Source organism: Crinia signifera, chromosome 1 (assembly GCF_055691185.1).
Source record: "Crinia signifera chromosome 1, ASM5569118v1, whole genome shotgun sequence".
Classification (NCBI taxonomy): domain Eukaryota; kingdom Metazoa; phylum Chordata; class Amphibia; order Anura; family Myobatrachidae; genus Crinia; species Crinia signifera.
Window position 1 is genome coordinate 359,438,219 of NC_139217.1, and position 20,486 is coordinate 359,458,704.

At 44.8% G+C, this 20,486-nt stretch overlaps 1 protein-coding gene across 2 annotated transcripts in view; it reads left to right on the forward strand.

Annotated features, from left to right (window-relative positions):
* Positions 1 to 3,170: 3,170 nt before the first annotated feature.
* TANGO2 (transport and golgi organization 2 homolog) overlaps positions 3,171 to 20,486 on the forward strand; it is a 128,820-nt gene continuing 111,504 nt past the window's right edge. The window contains exon 1 of one of the 2 annotated variants that reach the window (XM_083149737.1): positions 3,171 to 3,320. The gene's annotated coding sequence lies outside the window, so the exon portion shown is untranslated. Of the gene's footprint in view, positions 3,321 to 17,314; positions 17,427 to 20,486 lie in introns of those variants that run through there. The other variant, XM_083149746.1, reaches the window with a different exon arrangement.

The following is a 20,486-nucleotide window of genomic DNA, read 5'->3' on the forward strand; positions in this document are numbered from 1 at the left end:
GCAACTCAGGAGTTCGGGCGTCCAATCTCTGCCGAGCCTCCCCTAGCACAAGCGATCCGATCACCAGAGTTAGGAGTCGGGACTGGCCATAGGGGGGGGGGGGGGGCAACAGAGGGGGTGTCCTTAGAGGTGGTGAACAGTGGTGCCCCGATCCTCCCCATCTGAAGCCAGTAGCAGCAACAGGGGAGCGGGGGCTGCTGCAGAAGGAAGTGGCTGCAGTGGCTGCCTTTCAGTAGTAGGTCTGTCCTGCAAGGGAAAAGCCCACCACTCAAGGGGTTAATGCCTTGCGTGCTGGGACTTGCGATTTGCCAAGTTGCAGCATGCAGGGGAAGCCTTCTGGGACTTGTAGTTGTACTGTAAAAAGAAATGTTTTTTTTTTATCTAATTTTATACTTATCAGTCTGTTGTCCACTGGACACCGGGCTATAACTTTAGTTATAGGAAGGTAAGTAACTGAAGTTATAGTAAGGTAAGTATGTGCTTGGGTGAACAGTACAAGTCCTTGGTAACATAGGGCCTTATTCTAGTTCACTCTTTCTGACAAAATCCTTCTTAGATGGACAAAACCATGTGCACTGCAGGGGGGCAGATGTAAAATGTGCAGAGAGAATTAGATTTGGTTGAGTTATTTTGTTTCTGTGCAGGGTAAATACTGGCTGCATTATTTTTTATACTGCAATATAGATCTCACTTTGAAGTAATACCCAACCCAAATCTAATTCTCTCTGCACAAGTAACATCTGCCCCACCTGCAGTGCACATGGTTTTGTCCATCTAAGAAGGATTTTGTCAGAAAGAGTGACCTAGAATAAGGCCCAGAATGAGAGAGAACTAGAAGCAGACTGGAACCAGAGGGGAATTGGAGTTGGCTGGAACCAATGGAGAACTGCAGTTGAAGGAGTTCAGATATCTGAAGATGCTGCAAGGTGGTACTAGGAGTCTCCGATGTTGGACATTGTTGGAATATGATAAGATGGATGATGAAAAGAACACTGCAGGAAAGTAGCTTGGAGGTATCACTAACACAGGCACAGTGTATCGATGTTTGGAGCACCGAAGCTGGCTGATATCGATGATTCCTTCTGACTTATAGAAGCAGGTGGTATTTGGGTGATGAGTGGTAGTAGATAAGTAAGCAGTGAAGGTAAAAGCAGATGAGGATCCAATAATGAATCGATGGTTAGTTAACTTTGAATAGAAGACTTGGTGATGACTGCTGAACAGCTAGGAAGCTTGGGGGGAAACATTGGACATCGTCTGGAACCAATGGTGAATCGATATTGAGTCGATGGTGAGACAATGTGCTTGGAAACAGACAGGGAATAACTAGGAAGCTACAGAGAGTCACTGAAAATTGGCTGGTGCATCAGCGGTGATTTGATGGTGAGACTATGGGCTTGGAAACCCACAGGGAATATCTAGGAAACAATGGAGAGTCACTGGGGATCGTCTGAAATCAATAGTGTCGGTGGTGAGACAATGAGCTTGGAATTCCACAGGGAATACATAGGAAGCTATGGAGAGTCACTGGGGATAGGCTGGAACTGATGGAGGTAATTGCAGAGTTAACTGTAGGGAGACAGGCTGTGCAGAGAATGGCAAAAGCACTGGTCTAATATACAGGATATCGCAGGAGCAGACAAAAGGATACTACTATGCTGTAGACACCATTGCACTGAGCATTTGGTAGTCTTCTCCCAGCATCCTTATAGTGTCAAGGTGTTGCTGATAGGCTGGGAAGAAGTGATGTCAGAACTGGAGTTTCCACATTGGCTGCTGAGAGTCATGTAATGGCAGATAAGATGTTTGGAAACTTGGTATGGTATTTATTTATTTACAGTTTCTTATATAGCACAGCAGATTCCGTTGCGCTTTACAATAGATAAACAATATGGTATAAATGTGTCTGCGGCCTGTAGATTTGGTAGTAGAGATGGGCATAGTGAAGCACTTTCAGGATGAGTGGAGTGCAGCAATGTGGCGTACACCAGAGTGACAGGATGAGTGCTACTGAATGACCATGAGTTACGCCGGCTGGACACCGGAATACTCGCTGCCTGTACATTGCGCAGGGAACTCCTAGAGCACTGCAGAGCATGCTTGGAGAAACACTTGGAAGGTAAGAATGTGTTTCTCAGATTCCTGATCGTGACACAACACCTGCATCATTTTCTTTTCGCACAGCAGCTATGTCCATCTCTGAATCAGGACCTTAGGTGGCAAGTTGGAATTATTATCCTGTAGTACATGGCCAGCTTAGAGTATTAGTTGTATACATCAGCTTCAACACTTCAACCAATACAATCAGATCCTAGTATCACATAAATTGAATAATAAAAAGTAAAAAAGTTTGATTAATTTACTTTTACCCATAGTACAGATAATAAAATAGAACATTGTTGGCATACACACCATGCAGGTAAGTCTGTAAAGGCACAGGAAGAAAACAGCATAAAAGACATTTCAAAGAAAAAGGGAAGAAGAAAGCAACAGAGAGAGAGAGAGAGAGAGAGAGGGGGGGAGAGAGAGAGAGAGAGAGAGAGAGAGAGAGAGAGAGAGAGAGAGAGAGAGAGAGAGAGAGAGAGATGGGTTAGTTCTCCAGGAAGGGTCCTCAGATTAGGTCTACAAGAAGATCATAAGATCATTTTATGCAATTGGCTTTCACAGGGCAAAAGGGGAAGGGGTTTGTTGATAGGCCACACATGGGTTCCATATTTTGGCAAAGGATTTGGAAGAATTATTAATGATGCTTCTCATGTATTCCATGTGATAGTCTTAACAGATAAAAGATAGAATAGATTGCATGGGGGAGCAAGCTGTTTCCAACCCACCGCCAACAGGCCAGATACTTTTTATAAACATTTTTTAATAACATTGAAATATCCGGATTAGATCTTTAATGTTTGTTTAAGGGAGCTCATTAATTCCACCAACAGGACATAAGTTTTCCCTTAATTACTGTACCTCATTAAGGGCACCAGTTTATTTCCCCAAACAAGAAGAAGGGACTAAAAGGTTGATTAAAATAGAGAACATTCTGTTCCCTAAATATTTTCCCAGCAATAACAGCACTTTAAAATTGCAGTCTTGGAGAAATCAGTTATGTAGGCAATATGATTTCCTTTCCAAATGCCCTTTGAGATGATTTTAATTAAGGAGATAAGGACATTGTGCAACTGCAGTTATTTCCTGAACTCAAAACCCATTGCTCAACTGAACCAGCCCATCTGGCGCATTGTGAAACTTTCACACTGTTCTCTCATCAGCAGTTAATCCTTAAAGGAGAGCTGAGGAAGATACAGACATCAGAAAGTTACAAGGTAATCACAAATTGTTAAGGTATTTTCTTTGTTTGTAAAGAGGAATTTGACACATTAATTACGGTTTGTCATTTTACTGAAAAGAAAAGGTTGAAACGATTTCCCATTTATGATGTAGTAGACGGAGATATGCACATATTTAGATAAATAGGGGAAGTAGAAAATAGTTCAGAAGTGTTCAAATAGGAAATCAAACTTTCCTCACACAAGTACTGTACGTTGGATGACTCAGGTAGACGTTTATCTTTTTTACACATAACAATGGGGTTTATTCTAGTTCATTCTTTCTGACAAAATCCTTCTTAGATGGACAAAACCATGTGCACTGCGGGTGGGGCAGATGTAACTTGTGCAGAGAGAATTAGATTTGGGTGGGGTTTTTCTTCAAAGTGAGATCTATATTGCAGTGTAAAATAAAGCAGTCAGTATTTTCCCTGCACAGAAACAAAATAACTCACCCAAATCTAATTCTATCTGCACATGTTACATCTGCCCCCCTGCAGTGCAAATGGTTTTGTCCATCTAAGAAGGATTTTGTCAGAAAGAATGAACTAGAATAAACCCCAATGTTACACTGCTTTGAAGTGTGGAAGAAGTAAATTAAAAAAAAGGAAATATATAAAAAATGAATAATAAGGTTAATAAGTAGTTCACTAAAAGGTGAAATCTTGTAGAACAATGAATGTTTATGCACATTTACCTCATACTTGCCTACCTGACCCTCTCCATCAGGGAGAAAATGCTCTGCTCCTGGACTTCCCTGATAATGCATGACTGCGGTGAAACACCTTTCTTATCAATTAACTAGCTCACCACAGGTGATGGCAATCATACATTACCAGAGAAGTCCAGGAGCAGGATTTTCTCCCTCATGGAGAGGATCAGGAAGGCAAGTATGATTTACCTTATATAGGAATGATTATCTTTTTCTAAGAAATATGCCACAAAGCTATAATATGATTATTACACTTTCTACCTGTAGTAATAAGTCTTGTCTTCTCATGCATACTGAGAGATCCTGTAAAGACATGGATAGTAGAGTCACTTCAGAAGGGTCCATTGTTACAGAAGACTGAGGTTAAAGTTAGCTGTTGTGAATTGATGGATCATGAGGATGATAATTGAAATGTTGTAGAATATAAAATTAAATTTCACAATTTAACTTAAATTGGCCTGTGTGTGTGTGTGTGTTGGGGGGGGGGGGGGGGGGGGAGTTCCGTGGCTGCGAAGGGGTGTAGTGCAGATAGAGGTTGAGTGTACCTTATCCAAAATACGCGGGACCAGAATAATTTTGGATAACGGTTTATGCACAGCACCCAAATATATATTTTATTTGAGCATAAAAAAAAGGTTTCAAAACATGAAACAAAGTTTGTATACTGTCTCAGATACTGAATTTAAATGCCAAGAAATCATTGTCTTGCAGATATATAGTGCCAGTTACATATCATGTCCTCAGTAGTGCTGTTACAAATGTCCCCAGTAGCGCTTTTAGCAACAACAAAAAAACTGGGATGTATGGTTTTCGGAATAATTTGGATAACGGATATTTGGATAAGGGATACTCAACCAGTACTGCCATTGGAACCAATGTCCACCTCACTGTATACATGTAGCCTGAACAGCGATGGGCTCTGCCAGGTGGCTCAGATGTGGCCCAGGCAAGACCTACAGGTATAGAGACACAGTGGCATGATATTTTAGGTCACTTTGTCCCTGTTGGGTGAATGAGACATAGACAGTAAGGCAACAAAGGTGATGAGGGACTGTAGTGCTGTGAAAAATGACAGTTAGGAGCTGGTTGGCTGGTACATAAAATGAAGATGCCATAAGCCAGTGGTAGCCAACCCTAGCCCTCGAAAGCTACCAAAAGTTCACATTTTCCAGACAACCTAGCTGCTGCACAGCTGCACTCATTAATCACTGACACATTTTAAAAGATCCACAGGTGGAGCCAATTAGCTCACTTGTGATTCTGTGAGGAGACCTGCAAAACATGCACTGTTGGTAGCTCTCGAGGACTAGGGTTGGCTACCCCAGCCATAAGCCTAAAGATTTATTGTCCAATCTGGCTGGTTGGAACAAAAATGTTGTAACTTCTAGAAGTACATTACTTTACCCTATAATGTCCATGTCAGCATTTTAAATGTTGACAGTTTGTACCACACCCAATTAGAGCAATAGTAGAACAGAACAGTGTTGGACTGTTGCAGACTCCTGGTGACCTGATTATGGGAATGCTACACACTACAGGCTTAATTAAGATGCAGTCACAAAGCTGCTTTTGTACGCAAATCGGGTGATGTTTCTGAGCCACAGTGCTCTCACATACTATACCCACATAAGTGGGAGGACCTCAGGGACTGAGGTAGAGTCTAGGGTCTGAAGGTGTGGCTGAGAAAGGGGTGTATCAGTAAAGGTAGATATATGCTTTATTGAGGAATATAGGGAAGTCTGTAGATCGGATAACACTGTGTGAAGACTGTGACCGGAACAGATCCAGAGGAGTGTTTGGAATCATCTGAAACCGAAGGATGGTTATCTGGATTGTCCAATGTTGACCATCGATGTTGAAGTTAGAGCAGAGATGAATACAATGAGGGTAAATAGTAGTTGCTCGGATCAGATACCACAAACTCAGGCACAATGGTGAGTTCACCGATGATGACAGTTACCAATTACACCGATGATGGCTGATACCGATGATGACTCTCTGATGGGTGTCTGGTAGAATGGGATAGTACTGTAGAGAATGATAAACTATTGTAAATTATGGTATCGCTGGTTATGGGTAGTAATTGATGGTATCGCTGGTGAACGATGGCAACTGGATGGACCAAGGAGGGTATTGGTAAAGACACTATGAATCGGCTGGAACTGAAGTAGGATACCAAATATTCAATGCCTTTAGGCAAGCTATGGCGGTGAGCAGTGCTGATAGCTCAGCGTCATAGCTTGCAGGGCAGTATTCAACTGACCCCCCCTTCATTCGCCATTTTCACCTCGCTGGTTCTTTTCAGAGGTAGAAACGGAGTTTCATTGCTATATGGCAACAGCATACAGCGAGCAACCGGCAAGGGGTTGGAAAAAAAGGATGGCCATTCCTCGCCGTACAAACCCCCCTCGTCGATGCTCGCCAGGACCATTGAATACCTGTTCTCAGTGGTGGGGAATGAGGCAGCGGTAAGGGGACGCTTCAAGCGTTTCTTTGGCGTTCCAATGGTAATTGCCCAATGATGCTAGTGCGGGGGGCGGGCAGCTGAAGTCAGTGGATGTCAGCTGCCCACCCGCTTCCCGTACAAGGAGATTGCAAATGTAAGACACTAGAGAGGTGTCTTACATCTGCGTGCACCTTCCAAATCATTTCATGGTCGACGAATGGATGTTTATTCAAAATATCTATACGCAGCTGTGCGGGTGACTCGGCGAGCGAGGGAGGCCCGCAAGCAGTGGAGCTTAACACACGCAGCTCAGCGAGCAGGTTTGAATCGGCACCAGAGTAACACACATTCACTTATACACATGTATACATGTAGACGGACAGTGTATACCAGGTTTACTTCAGATGTAGTTGTTCTAGCGATTGCTGTTACTGTCTTTTGCCATAGTGTTTATATGCTGAAATGGACAAAAGCTAATCTGAGCATAAGGATGCCCTCTACTGTCGCATTGGTACCATCATCAAAAACTAAGGGTGATTCAGGTTGGTTTGCAAAAGCAAACTCCTACTTTAATGGACAAAACCACGTGCAGTGCAGGTGGGGCAGCTGTAACATGTGCACAGAGAGTTACGGTCAGTTATTTGGTTCTGTGCAGACTAAATACTGGCTGCTTCATTTTTACACTGCAATATAGAATTCAGTGTGAACACACCCCACCCAAATCTAACTCTCTGCACATTGTGTTACATTGCCTCACCTGTAGTGCACATGCTTTTGCCCACTAGAGAGATTTTGCTTTTGCGAGCCATCCTGAATTAGACCCATTGGGTGATGTCGCAGATTCTGAGTGCTTCTGTAGACTGACAGGCAGCTGAGCTGCTCTCCTTGGTCACAGACTCCCATGAATAAAGTTGTCAGAAAATATTGAAAAATCTGCTGTCCCTAAGTGTTTATTCGCTCCATAAATTATATTTAGGACAAGTTGTTTCCCGATTAACAACAGTGAGTTTCTAAACATCAAGCTGTATGACAGCTGGAAATGTCAAATCATTTTAATTAAATAATGCTGTGAATACAGGGCTCCAACAAAAGTTTATTTTGTAATGTGCTCAATCAATGTATTCCACATCCCGAAAATAATAATTACTAAATAGTTCTTAACTATGTGTTTATTTTGTTCACTGTTATATTGGTTAATGTTTGCCAAGCATCCCCCTTACTGTTTGTGAATCTATGCACAATACTACCAACTGGGCATAAATGTATGGCAAATACCCCCTACTATGGGTAGTTTTATACCAAGCCATGTTGGACTGATCCACTGAAATAATGTGGACATTTCCCCAGCCACACCCCATCCCACTCTCACTACATCCAAACTGCTCCTGTCCTCTTCCTCCACCCAAGTCCAGACTACTCAGCTTATTCAAGCACTCATCAACAGAGGTTTGACGGAGGGTGTGGAAAGCCATTGTATGGTTAAGTGCTAACTATGGGCCTGATTCAGATCTGTTAGCTAAGCAGCTTATACTCGCCGCCCAGCCAAACATTATAACTATCCACTTTCCAGAATTTGATTATAACATATTTTTTTGCATATCACAAGCATGTCGTCCTATATATACATTGGGATCTGGATGACTCACAGACAATGTCTAGGTAGACCGTCAAAAGGTCAACACCAACAGGTCAACATTGACAAAATGTCGACAGTCAAAAAGTCAACTTTGACCCTTTCATATTTCACAATTTGTCAATGTCGACCTTTTGAGCTATACCGCACCCATAAACAGAATAGGGGCAGAGAGTAAAAATGGATGTTAAGAATCATGCCTTAAATGCTAGGAATCTTACTGTGCAGATAGTCAAATAAACAAATTTGGAGTAACAAGTAGCATCAGATACATACATAGTAGATGTAAGAGAATAATGTTAAAGGTAAACATTCGGGGCATACTAAGCCAGTGGCTGCATGTGTTTTATCTGGACATCATGACATTCCTGATGTCATGATTGGTTACTGAGAGTCGCTCAGATATAGGGAAATATCCAGGAACAAAACATTCTATTGACAAACTGTCCCTAGAATGTAGAGAGAGTGGATAGCCAGGGTCGGCCCGAGCCTATTTTTTGGGGTAAGCAAACCTCGATTTTAGTGCCCCTCACTGTGGATATTGTGGGTTGAGCTACAATGTGGGTGTAGTATCAATTGATACGTAAAAATAGGAACAGTGCATACCAGAGGCGTGGCCACATAATAGGACTAATTCATATTACACCACACACTACTGTGTGGTGTAATATGAATTAGTCCTATTATGTGGACTAATTAGAAACAATTAGCTGGCCCCTTAGAAACACAGATCCAGCTAGAGCCCTTAGACACACTACGCCAGATAGAGCCCCTTAGACACACCACGCCAGCTAGAGCCCCTTAGAAACACTGCACCAGCTAGAGCCCCTTAGAAACACTGCACCATTACACATTGTGCCACACACCGTAATGCCCATTACACACTGTGTCCCACACCATAATGCCCATAAAAGCGGTGACAGTCGAGCAGAGAGTGGTGGGCTACTTGGCTGTATTCAGAGCAGGTCTTCGGCTATTTGAAATCTTGCGCTGTCTTGCGACCCATTCAGTGCTCCCGGTCTGCAAGCCAATCAGGAGTGGCAGTGGTGGCTCTTGATTGGCTGCAGGACCAAAGCTCTGATTGGCTCACGAGTCGGCGTGAGATTCCAATTAGCCGCGGTCTGCTCTGAATCAGTCGGGCAGCCCACCATTGTTTTGCCCAGCTGTTACTGCTTTCAATTGTACCCGGCTGGTGGCTGACCCTGTTATTGTGAAAGGCAGCTGAGTAAGGCACCATAGTATTCAGGGCGCTGACAACAATGAAGAAGACACTGTCAGTGCCCTGATTTTAATACGGCACCTTACTCAGCTGTGTACTCCGTGTAACGGGTGGGCCAGCTCTGTGGTTAGCTATGCTTTAACAAATTATCTACACATCAGAAGAGGAAATACTGTAGCTCCTTAAGCACCATAGCAGAATCCCTCAGCACTCATTCCCTTAGTCTATGATTGGAAATATGAAGGTGTTGCCATGGTATCATGAGCGACTTGGTCCTCGAGACAAACATTAGCAGCCTTCCCCTGATAAAACTACCTGATTAACCCAAAAATGTTTTATTTTATGTACAAAACCAGTATTAAATTCATTTAGAATGAAGGAACACTACAACAAATGTACCAGTGTGCCCCTTGTGTTTTGTGCATCAGCTCAGGGTGTTGGTTAGGTCCTAATGTCCAATGAAATTGCCCAACTACATGAGAACCGTTTTGCTACACAAATTAAGAACTAAATTAGGAAATTGTTAATGCAGTGCCCCACAGACCAAGTGGAACGTTTTTTTAAAACTAATATTTATTTATAGGGTTTTTTCAGAGAGAAGAAAAAAGCAGTTTACATGCATAATATCCAGAAAAACAAGATTGCAAAACAACAAAATAAAAAAAATGACTTTTCGTTATATAGGGCCTTACTTTGATTCATTCGGTCCTCCGTGCGTTCGCAGACACAGGGTGCGTGCACCCACGGTGTTTCGGTTACACACCGAGGGAGGGCCGGAGAAGGGCGGGGGGCGCCGGTCAGCACCATTAGCATATGTGAACGCCCAGCGTTCCATGGGCGTTCCCATGAGAATGGGCGTTCCCATGACAATGCTGTGACGGACATGCAGGGGGCGGGCAGCTGACATCACCGGATGTCAGCTGCCCGCCCTGTCCTTGCACAGGGCTCCCGCAGTTTAGAGTGACTATATAGGTCACTCTGAACTGTGTGCATGGGAGAAATCATTCGATGGTCGGCGACCATCGAATGATTTCTCCCTGCCTGCGAATGGATGATTATGTAAATCACCCATTCGCAGCAGAACACTTGCCGTTCTCATGGTAATGAGGCTGTGACGCAGTGGGGGGGCAGCTGAGATCACCGGATGTGAGCTGCCCGCCCATTTCCTCCCGAATGTGCACGCATATGTAGAGCAAACTTACATATACACATATACTAGTCTTTGCTAGAGCTACTTATTACACCTTATGCATTGTTGCAATATATATATGCATTATATATATATTATAAGGGTATTCATTGTTGCTCATAACATCCTATGCATTGTTGCATCTGTCTTTATTAAGTCTTTGATATAACTGCTTATTACACGTTATGCATTGTGGCATTAACTACTGTGATTGCTTTATTTAGTACACCCTGTGCATTGTTGCATTCCCAGATCCTCGGGCTCAGAGTACGTCTCACTGGGTCCAATTTCCTCTGCCCAACCTCCAATAGCCACTTTATTTTTTGGAAAACCTGGGGGCATCTGAGTACAGGGCGGACCTAATGCGCCCTGGAAAGGTGGCTGCTATAGGCAAAGTATTGGGCTGCAGGAGGCTAAAGGACTGCTGGGCAGGGCAGAAATTGTGTGAGTGTATTCAGAGGCCGCTACTTCCTGGAGCAGAGTGTACCGGTGTGACAATGGGATAGTTTTAAATTGAGGAAGGAGATATGTCTCGTATACCCAGGATGTCTCTTCAATTCTTTATTAATAAGTTGCCATGCGTGATAGGTGTCATGGAGTAGAGGATTTTTTAGACAACAGAAAGGTAGCTTAGATTGAGGAGTACAGTATGTAGCAAAGCATTTGGAGAGTAAGAGCTGTCAGGGCTCAATCCAACCCATACTGTATATTACAAAATGATCTTTCTCTAGAAGCCAATCAGTAATATAATGGAAGAAGAAGGCATGGGAATAATGGGCCGATTCAGACCCATTCATTAGGGTCTGAATTCGGCCCCATCCCTGGGTGGTTTGGGGTTTACATATGAGTGAATATGGGCATTCACAATCTCGGGAGCGAACGGCTTCAGCTCCCGGGATTTGTGTTATATGGTAACCCTAGTGTCAGTTATTTGTTAATGGACAGGATTTACTTTGGTTTGTCTACAATTTTCCTATTACATTAAATAATTTTAAATGATCCTGGACTACCAATCCAGGGCACCCCTGCAGGTCCTCCAATGCACCACAGGGTGCCACGATTAAAAAGTAGAAAAATATAAATGAACACTAAAAACAATAGGCTTCGATTTGGCACAATTTGTCCTGATTCCGACGGATCGGGACGATAAATCGGACCAAAAAGCATGTGTTTGGCATCCCATCCAACCCTGATCCGAGGTCCTGTGCGCATTGAGTCGGACCCTAAAGATTGAACCTCCTGCACACGGGATCTATTGGATTGGCCCCATCAGCAGCACATCACGGTTCTTTTTAGCCCCTGCAATGTATTGGGTCCAATTCCGTGGGTGTGTACCAGCGGTGAAGCACTGCTGGCACACGCCTATCTGCAGGTCCGGGGCGTCAGGTGGGCGGTAGCTGCTGAGGTCCGGATTTATCATATTTAAAATGGGAAAATCAATGCCAAGTCGTAAGTGAGCCCTCCCAGGGATCTCAAGGGATACAACTTGTCAGGACAAGTTGGCCTAATGTTTGGGTGCCTTTATAGAAGTGCGCCATCAACAACAGAATGTAGAAGAAATGTAGGGCCTAATTCAGACCTTAACACAGGTGCAAATTCACCGGCCGGATGATTATCAATAGACTACGCAATTGTACGGTCCATATTACACGTGCGAGGCCATCCTGCAACATCATCCTGCTACTTTTTAGAACAAAATATGTTTATTGAAAATTTTTAGGACATAATGAACAAATGTGCTGTACAACAAAATAACACAGTCAACATTGTCACATCAACCAATTTATACAATCCTGCTACTTTGTTTTTTATCACTGGCTGTATGCCAATTCACAGGAAGCTGGTGTTTGATAGTGGTATCTGGCCATTTTCCGGGAGAAACCTGTGGTGTCCTGATTCCTCAGTTCTGTTCTCCCCCTGTATAGATGCTATTACCTGAGGCAGTGAGGCTGATCTCGATGACGCCAATGACGCCGGATGGACACTGAGGCTGCAGGCCTGCAGCACTAGGGTAACTAAGGTGGAACATTATGCTCACACAGCACGGCCGCAAGGAGTAGGGTGTCATGTGATGATTGGCACAGGCAGGCTGCGGTGCTTTCTGGTGTGTGCTCTAGCCCCTCATCCCTCCTACATACCGCCGACAGCCCCGCCCTCTGGAGTGGCCTCCTGCACTTTCTAGACATGGCTGGCGGCCATGTTCCTTAAGCCACGGCCATGTTCTTAAAGTGGCCCAGGGGGTACATGGCACCCTGACCCCAGGCCACCACTGACAGGTAGGACATCTAATAGGAATCTGCTGCCCATCACAGTGAGCCAGAGCAGTCTCATGGACTGCATCTTGCATTGGGTGTGGTATGACGGCCTGACAGTTGAGATCCCGACATTCAGGATGTCGGAACTTCAACAGTGGTGGGATTTTGCATTGATATTATCTACAGCATGAGAGTTCATTATATGGAATTATCTAGTTAAGGTATAGAAGAATTTGGTAGTATGGAGATAGAGCCTGGGCACCTGATATACCCGAGACCAGAACCTGTAGAAAACACTATATACTATAGTGTTGTATGGCAGGTGCAGTGACGTAGGAGTCTCCTACTATTTATTATTTATTTAGTTTCTTTATTTAGTTTCTTATATAGCGCAGCAGATTCCGTTGCTGTTTACAATTGAAAACAGAGATAAAACAAACTGGGTAACAGACAGACAGACTTGGAGGTAGGAGGGCCCTGCTGCAAGCTTACAATCTATAGGGACATAGGAGGGAAACACAAGGACAGGCACCAGTAATAGCATAGCTTGTAGGTCCAGAAGGGAAGCGATATAATAAATAAGTGCCTCAGCGGGTTATGCGTATGGAACTTAAATATGATAGGCTTGCCTGAAGGGGTGAGTTTTCAGGGAACGCTCCTACTAGCTTCCAAATCACATATCATTGTTTAGTGAATGTGTGTAGAGATTACCTTCCAGATTTTTCAACACAGATGGCTTAGCTCTAAATTCTTTGCTGGCTAATTACTAATTGTATAAACCATAGGCGTGCGCAGCACATTTCATTAGGGGGTGTCTTACATGCCAATTGGGTGTGTCTAACACCACCAATCAGACGTGTCTACCATCAGCTATTGGCTCTCGCTACAATATAAAACATCTCTCAGCCACACCATAATCTCCTGCCTAGTTCAGTTTTAATCTTCTAATTACTCTGTGTAACAGTACATGCAAATAAAGTCATAAACATATCTGGATGACGCAGGTATGTAGTGATATGACAATTGTCTATTACAATTAAAAATGCAAAACACACATACTTGATTGATGGGCGCTTGTTTTAATGGAATACCAGTTCTAAAAAGCAAAAGTATATAAGGGTGGGCACAGCATTAGTGGGTTCCTGTGCACCTCTAACACTCTATGTGCGCACACCTATGGTATAAACCTGCCTTTGTGATGACTTCTATAGATAGTGTAATATGGGAGTAGTAGAGTGGAATTCCCCATAATAATGAAAAATCCATCATAAAATGTTCAGAAAATATAGGGACTGATTCTGACTCAGATATGTCTGCGTGTCTTGGTAGTCACCCATTTGCCACTTTATGTACTGTATATGGCACTAGAAAGCCCTTCCCTAGTGCACACCCATGCATACCAATGTGCAAGGACTGAGATTGCACACTGCTAGCTTCAATATACCCTTAAATACCAATTGATGCTTCTTTAAAAACACCACCAGACATTCCTTCTAAACCCGCCCCAGCTCTATGGCAGGTGCAGTTTCTCTGACTCTGTACGGCGCAGCAGATTCCGTTGCGCACTTCCAATGACGCTCCCATAGCACGTACATAAGATTTACCATCTTCATGCATCTGCTAAGCCATCGCTCTGTCACTGCCCAGGAGGATATTTCTGAGACCATTCACCTCCAGTGCACCTTAATCAAAGCTCCAGCCAGGGCCAGCGCTACCCGCTCAGCAGAGGATGCAAAACAGGTAGGTGCCGGGCAAGAGAGGCGCTGTCCCTGCATCGCCTGCTGTCCTCTGTATCTGCCGGCTGCTGTTGCGCCTGTCACACTGCATGACAGGCAGCAGTGCCAGAGGCACAGAGCTCCTTCCAGGCTCCTAAACATCAGGTCAGCAGTACGGATGAAAATGGGCGTGGCTACACGGGTGGGGCTACATGGAACAGAAGGTGCGGAGCTATGAGGGAGCAAGACAGGAGAGGATGAGCGGCCAGGAGACTAAAGTGTGAGTGTAGTATGTTGGTAACTGATGTGGGCATGTGTATAGGTAGTGCTACTAATGTCAGCAACTGGTGTGGGCACGTGTATAGGCAGCGCTACTAATGTCGGTAACTGGTGTGGGCAAGTGTATAGGCAGCACTACTAATGTCGGCAACTGGTGTGGGCACGTGTATAGGCAGCGCTACTAATGTCGGCAACTGGTGCGGGCACGTGTATAGGCAGCACTACTAATGTCGGCAACTGGTGTGGGCACGTGTATAGGCAGCACTACTAATGTCGGCAACTGGTGTGAGCACATGTATAGACAGCAATACTACTGCCAGTAGCTGGTGTGGGCATGTGTATAGGCAGCACTACTACTGTCAGTAACTGGTGTGAGCATATGTACAAGCAGTGCTACTACTGTCAGTAACTGGTGTGAGCATATGTATAGGCAGCGTTACTACTGTCAGTAACTGGTGTGGGCATATGTATAAGCAGTGCTACTACTGTCAGTAACTGGTGTGAGCATATGTATAGGCAGCGTTACTACTGTCAGTAACTGGTGTGGGCATATGTATAAGCAGTGCTACTACTGTCGGCAACTGGTGTGGGCATATGGTTAGACATTGCTATTGCTGTCGGTAACTGGTGTGGGCACGTGTGTAGGCAGCGATACTAATGTCAGCAACTGGTGTGGGCATTATGTATAGGAAGCGCTAATAATGTCGGCAACTGGTGTGAGCACGTGTATAGACAGCAATACTACTGCCAGTAACTGGTGTGGGCATATGTATAAGCAGTGCTACTAATGTCGATAACTTGTGTGGGCACATGTATAGGCAGCGCTACTGATGTCGGCAACTTGTGTGGGCATGTGTATTGGCAGCGCTACTAATGTCGGCAACTGGTGTGAGCGTGTGTATAAGCAGTGCTATTACTGTTAGCAACTGGTGTGGGCATTATGTATAGGCATCGCTACTGATGTGGGCACGTGTATAGGCAGCGCTACTGCTGTCGGCAACTGGTGTGGGCACGTTTATAGAAAGCACTACTGCTGTCGGCATATAGTTACACAGGCCCTTATTCAGATCTGATCACAGTACAAATTTGTTCTCAAAATGGGCAAAACCATGTGCACTGCAGGTGGGGCAGATGTAACATGTATACAGAGAGTTAGATTTGTGTGTTATTTTATTTCTGTGCAGGGTAAATACTGGCTGCAATATTTTTACACTGCAATTTAGATTTAAGTTTCAACACACCCCACCCAAATTGAACTCTCTCTGCACATGATAAAACTGCCCAACCTGCAGTGCACATGGTTTTGCCCATGTTGAGAACAAATTTGTACTGCGATCAGATTCGAATAAGGGCCACAGTGCTACTAATGTCGGCAACTGGTGTGGGCATATGGTTACACAGTGCTACTAATGTCGGCAATTGGTGTGAGCACTACGTATAAGCAGAGCAACTACTTTTGGCAACTGGTGTGGGCATTATGAATAAGCAATGCTACAAATGTGGGCATATGCAGGAGTACTCAGGGTATTATGTGTAAAGTCATATGGGCATTATGGGCCTTATTCTAGTTCACTATTTCTGACAAAATCCTTCTTAGATGGACAAAACCATGTGAACTGCAGGGGGGCAGATGTAAAATGTGCCTGTCCTTGTTCCCAAAATATGGGGGACAAAACAAGTAGGGGTCCCCCGTATTTTGAGAACCAGCACCAGGCCCAACCAGCCAGCAGGGTAATGCCACAGCCAGGGGGAGACTTTTTATACAAGTCCCCCCAGCCAAAGCATTAACCCTCTGACCGGTCAGCCTGGGCAGGGACCCTGGGGAAGTGGGGACCCCACCAATGAAGGCACAAACTCCAGAATTTACCTGCGCAGTCTAATCCCGAGATTGGAAACTCTAATCCCGGGATTGAAATCCCGATGTTTTTTGGGCCAAATCCCGGGATTCCGCCTATCGATGTGTAAACAAGGTACAAGAAAAGAGGATTTGCTGTGAGAGTCAAGTGATTGGTTTAAGGAAAGCATCTTGAAATGGGAGGAAAAGCACCAGCTACATTGCAATATGTCTGGTACATGACTTTCCCTTTATGGTGTTTTTTTTTCTACATGAAAGTGATATAAAAATGCATTAAATATGATTTAAAGCAAATAGCATAGTTTTTGTTACAAAGAAAAAAAATCACCAATGTGTGAAATTAGATCTTTATATGTCAAGCATAATGGAGCCAGAACCTCATGATTTATGTGTACACTGGATAATGAGAACTACACAGATCTATTGGTGACAACAAGGGCTTATTGCAGTGTTTAATATTATTTATATTTAGTATGTCTTTACAGGCCTCTGAGTGAAAAATGTTTGTACTGGAGCAAAGAACAGGAATTCCATTTGAAATGATGGCAGAGTTTCTTCTCAGATGCTCAGTCTTTAGTACATGAGCCAATAAAGCAGCTTGTCCAACAAGGACTAATGTTTAGAGGGTAGACTACAGAGGGCTGATTGGATTACAAGTAGGGAAATCATATTTTGCCTTGACTATTTCCACAGTGACACTTCAAAGCTTACTGCTGTGAAACATGCAGTGACTGATATTGGATGGCTCGCAATTCCTAGCTTTCAGAGTGATGTGATTATTGCAGCGATTAAATTGGAAGGTAAATGATGTGCCAGGAATACACATACATACCAGTTTGTCACTATGTCATAAAATCAAAACAGCCTTCTGAACAATGCTTAGACTAGAATGTCTGCTTTATAGCTAATACATTACAGGAAGGGAGATTCCATCCAAATATATAAGGGACATTTTGCAATAGATATTTTTCTTGATCCACTTTTCTCCAAAAACCCAGGTCGGACATGGGGGTTTATTTTAGTTCATTATTTCTGACAAAATCCTTCTTAGATGGACAAAACCATGTGCACTGCAGGGGGGCAGATGTAACATGTGCAGAGAGAATTAGATTTGGGTGAGTTATTTTGTTTCTGTGCAGGGAAAATACTGACTGCATGATTTTACACTTCAATTTAGATCTCACTTTGAAGAAAAACCCCACCCAAATCTAATTCTCTCTGCACAAGTTACATCTGCCCCACCCGCAGTGCACATGGTTTTGTCCATCTAAGAAGGATTTTGTCAGAAAGAATGGACTAGAATAACCCCCATGGTTCCAACTCAGGTTTACAACTGGGTTTACAGTGCACGGTGGACCCAGGTTATTCCTGGGTCAGCACCATTTATAATTCTTTTCCGCCTAAGTTTCGGGTCTGACCCAAAATTGGAACCACATCAGGCCCAGGGCTGGCCCCTTTTCCCGCTGCTGCAATTCAAATGATTCCTGGGTCGGAGCTATTACACTGCGCATGGGTGCAGTAGCTGCAGGGAGTATCCTTTGCAGTAAGAGACTCTGACTGCACCCCCAAACAACATTGGCCCCGCAACCAGATACGGTCATCCCTGCAAGAAGCAGCTTTCTTGCAATCAATCTTCCTATGCTATAAACAGGTCAGATGACACTGCTTGCCCATTCACATTGCCCCTTCAAAGGGAACAACCCTGCAAACCCTGTTACTGAGTTGCAACCCAAGTTATCGGGACAATAAAACGGGTTTCAACAACAGTGAAAAATAGGTATAACACTGAGCATGGGTCTGGTCCGCGTGTCGCTCACAAACATTCCCTTGAGGCCAGTGGCGAGCTGGGTAAGAGGGCAGGGTGCCTCCTGCACCCTGGACCAGTACAATGTAAGTAGTTCAGGCCATCTGGCTGTGGTAGGCAGGCAGAGGCTGGCCCTGCTCTTGCATTGCTGCGGAGATGCAGAAGCTACCTAAAAGAGGCTACAAAACGATGGCCACCATCCACCAAGATTTCCTTTCATAGGTACATTAGAGGGTAAAGATTGAAAAGGGGGCAGGGCTTACATGGGGGATTTGAGTGGAAGAGGAGCTGACAAAAGAAGTGTTGATGCACCAAGGGAGGCAAGAGAGACAGAGAGGTCAGAGACGGTGAAGATGCTCCAGAGAGGAGGAGAGTCTGCTTCATGCCTGCTTCACCTTTCCATTAACTTCCTTGGGGGAGGGGAGAGCTAGCCTGTCTGTCTGTCTGTCTGTCTATCCCTTTATCTATCCCTTACAGAATGTATGAGTCGGTATGACATAAGGTTTGTTGAGCTGGGGTATCATTTTGTTCTTTATAATATGAGTAGAATATGGGGGAAATTCGGGATACATATAGATGCCACTGCTGCACCAAGGATCTATCTGATTTGAAGCCATCAAGGGCGCATTGGTTGGCTTCTGTGTGCTTCAGATGCGATACATCTGAAGCACACAAGACTCTCCCATCTGAGTCCTGCCTTCTGATCCCATGTGTCTCAGCAGCAGGTGCCAGTGATGTACTCACCTTGGGCAGCAAAGTGAGTGAGTGGCGTACAGGGACCTCCGGTGGGCCGGAGCTGCATGATGTCTATGCAGCTGTAGTTGGTTGAGGGGAGCTGTGGGTGCAGCCTCTGCAGGGTTAGCGAAGTTCCCTGACAGCCAGTGAAGACATACCTCCCAACTGTCCCGTTTGGGGAACTTACCTCCCAACTGGGGAACTTTCATGTGTCCCGCAGCTGGGGGGTGGGTGGCAGGTGGGAGTCCCCGCTGCCACCCACTAGTCACCAGTGAATAGAAGCTGTGCGCATATGCACAGCGTCTATTCCCCGCAGGCAGAGGGACAGCAGCCGCAAAATGGGGCGTGGTCTTGCATGAGTGATGTGATTTGAAGGCCACTTCCCCTCACTGCGAGACCATGTCCCCAAAATTTTAGGCCAGCCGGGTCGCGTTGCAGTATAGACAGAAGACGCTTCAGTGAAGAGGCGGCTGTAGGGATGGCCATCGGCACATCCCCCATCGATGGTTGCCATTGATGGTTTCTAGAGCAGGAACCATCGATGGCTATAAACCATTCTACCTCACACCATTGATGGTTCCTGCCATCGCTTAGCCGAGCAACGGGAAGGGTCGCTGCGGGCAGCTTGCCCGGCCAGGATCCGCGCGCATGCACAGAAGAAACTTTAGCCATCAATTCAGTTTAAGTTTCTTTTGAGCATGCGTGCACCTCCCGGCGGGGTGGGGCGCCCGCAGCGACGCCGCTGGACGCAATGACGGTGCGCATGCGCCCCCAATTTTTACCATCGGAAGCCATCCATCAATGGCATAAAACTATTCGACCATCCACTATCGATGCCCAAAACATCGAGCACTAGGTCCCAACCATCGATGTTTCGGGAACATCGATAGTCGATGGCCATCCCTAGGTGGCTGGCAGTAAAGACCCAGCGGCCAGGGCTGGCGATGAGATGCCTCTGTACCACGAAGCAGCAGGACTTGTCAAGTAGACCCCGAAACAGAAGGGGCCACCGGGTGTGTATGTGGGGAAGCAGTTTGAGAATGGGTGGCTGCTGCGCTGCACTCGCAGATTCCTCTGGCCACTGATCATTTTATTTATATTTCTTATATTTCTGTTATATTTCTTTGGCTATGGATCTACAAGTACCCCACTTGCTGGCAATTGTGGTTTACTGTATTTTGGCATCTGTATTTTGAGAACCAGCACTGTCTCCTGCTTCATATAGTAGCCCAGCCTACCAGCCTATTTTATTTAAATATTGCATCAGATTCATCTGATGTAGCATGTGTGCACCCGACCAATCTGATGCAATCTGTCTGCA